The 2,700-nt window shown below is 29.4% G+C and overlaps 1 long non-coding RNA gene across 3 annotated transcripts; it reads left to right on the plus strand.

The window, feature by feature from the left end:
• The first annotated feature begins 515 nt into the window (after positions 1-515).
• On the plus strand, positions 516-2,700 carry LOC146956410 (uncharacterized). 3 transcript variants are annotated; one of them, XR_015020149.1, is made up of 5 exons: positions 531-593; positions 1,115-1,138; positions 2,021-2,116; positions 2,204-2,317; positions 2,476-2,700. It is a non-coding gene; the product is annotated as an uncharacterized LOC146956410 (long non-coding RNA). The 3 variants fall into 3 exon arrangements; XR_015020150.1 differs by lacking the exon at positions 1,115-1,138 and having other exon boundaries at positions 516-593; XR_015020148.1 differs by lacking the exons at positions 531-593; positions 1,115-1,138 and having other exon boundaries at positions 1,434-2,116.

Below are 2,700 nucleotides of genomic sequence, written 5' to 3' on the forward strand. Positions count from 1 at the left end.
CTGTATTTTTATATTTTTTGGATTTTTTTTTTATTTTTTAAAAATTATTTTTCGATTTTTAAAATTTTTGGAAAAAAACTGAATATTTTTATGATTTTTTGGATTTTTTATTTTTTAAAAATTATTTTTCGATTTTTTAAATTTTTGGAAAAAAAAACTGAATATTTTTATTATTTTTTGGATTTTTTTTATTTTTTAAAATTTATTTTTAAATATTTTTAAAATGAAAATCTGATGTGGATTTTTTTTTTACACCTGGCCATTTAAAAAAAATAAAAAATGAAAAAAAATTGCCAAATCAGCGCCACGTAAGCAAATTTGCTGAGTTGGATTAAGGAGGGGTGTTTTCCGGAAAAAAAAAAAGTTTTACAAGGGTGCAAATCAAACCGAAAATTTTACAAGGGCGAAAACCGAAAATGGCCTATATTACAGGGGTGAAAAACACTATTAACCCTTGTTTCATATATTCATGTTTGATTAAGGAGAAGTAAAAACAAAAAAAAAAAAATTGTATTGTGATTGTTACATTCATCTCTTTTTGGAAAGAGAAGAAGAAATTGAAGCTCCGCTAGGCTAATTTATCTTATTTTTAGGTAATCCTAAAACTAATGGATTTTGTTCTATTATGTTTCATCTTTCCATTGTAAGTTTAAAATCTAATTGATATTAATTCATCATGATATATGTCGTGTTTTAATTCTGAAGTTAATTTGTGATGTGAACTTATCCTCCGATATGATGTGGGTCTGTGATGTCTAATTTTGTTTTTTGATGTACTTTGAGAAAACAAACTACTCTTGTGCTTGTATTCTGCCCATCAAGTGTTTGTGGAATTGCTTGAGTCAATTGTGTTTTTAATTTGTAATGGTTATTTCTACCCATACATTGAGCAAATGAAGGACCTTTAACATGATACGTGAAACATGTTTTTAGTTTAACAATGGCATTACAATACATGTATATTTTTAACTAGTTCTAAAATACAAAGTTTAAGAATATGGGTTGGTTAGCTCTCTTCATATGATAATAAATAAAGCTTATTTTCCTCGTTGTTCTAACTCTAAGAAAATTAGCTTCGATGTTGATTAGAAGTTAAGTTTTCTTTCTTCCACAGGACTAGCCGATCTCTCTGTCTCAGGTTAGAATTTCTTTTCATGGATTTTCTCATCAAGTACTTCCATTTTATTTGTCAATATTATTACCATCTATTTTGTTTTGTTTCAAATTCTGCATTAGTTTTCGCGAGTTATTAAATGATGGGGTCTAAGAACTAATTACAAACAATTAGAAAGAAATACTACTGACACAAGATCAATTAGTATGTACCAACAACTGAGCACATGATGAATTAATAAGAACAAACTGCGAAGAATATTAACAACTTAGAGTAGCCTTTTATGTCGTGTGATTTGACCAAATACTTGGACTTTGGGTGTGACTGTTCTTTTGCCTTGCTAATAGTAATTTGTTAAAATGATTGCAAATATATACGAGAAATTAGGTATTGTGGAATGGTAAAGGCTCTAGGAAAAGGTGTGCAATAGAGTGTACTCAGAGGTGTTGGATCATTCTCAGTGTTATGATAGAGTCTTCCTAACACTAGCCAATGCCATATAAGAGTTTCCTTTTAGTATAGAATGATATCAAGGGCCTGATTCCTTTACCAAAATCCAGTACGATGATATACTTTTGTTTTTCCTTTTCCATATGCTATTAGTCTTGGTTAAAGAGTCTAGACAAGAAATAAGTGGGAAATATGAGACATGGAGACATCCTCTTGAAAGCACATAATTTTCATTGAAGTAGAATCACAAGAGAGTATATGACATGTAAGTGTGTGTGTGTCTCTGAGTTAAACTAATTCTAGCTTAGATGAGAAAATCCAAGACCATATTACAACACAATTTTAGAGCAGTAAACCAGAGACCATCTATGCCTTATACCTCAATTCACACGAGTTAAATATCTTGGTGTGGTTTTAAGCCTATTGATTGATACAAACTTATTTTATTTTTTGTAGTGTCCTCGCCAAGAAAAGGGTATAGATTGCGGGTACTTTGTGACGAGGTTTATGAAAGAGATTCTCAATTCAAAACTAAATGAGATTCCAAAGCTGGTATGTTATTTTTATATTAAAGTATAATATTTGTATATAATTAAGTTTATTAAGTAACATGGTTGTTTTTTGTTATAATATATGCAGTACATTGATGGTTTCAAGTGTGTGACATACTCAAAAGATAAACTAAGAGAAATCCAAGAAGAATGGTGTCAGTTCATGATCAGCCTAAAAGTTATATGATATTTTTATGATAAGGTGAGTTTCATGTTTCTAAATATATTTGCTGGAAGTGGTAGTGTTTTTAATTTATAATCTTGCTTTAATTTGTAGTCATGATCAGTAGTACTTTGAATTTGTCTCTAATATAATATAGTTGCTTATTTGCTTAATGGTGTTTTCTGCTATATATTCAGATGGTGGAGAGTGAACGAAATTTGGAAATGAATAATGATTTGCCTGCTTGTTTTGGATAAAAATGTTGAGACGACCAAGAAGATAGGTGAAGGCTGCATGCTACCATAGAAGATTTTGATCTTTATGTTAACTAATTAGTTGTAACTTAGAGATATCCATGTTACCATATTAGTGGCTATACATTTCTGACTTTTATGCTATATATACATACATTTTTTATGATA

This window comes from Medicago sativa, chromosome 1, assembly GCF_051527215.1.
Source record: "Medicago sativa cultivar Bolivia chromosome 1, Bolivia_mono, whole genome shotgun sequence".
Taxonomy (NCBI): domain Eukaryota; kingdom Viridiplantae; phylum Streptophyta; class Magnoliopsida; order Fabales; family Fabaceae; genus Medicago; species Medicago sativa.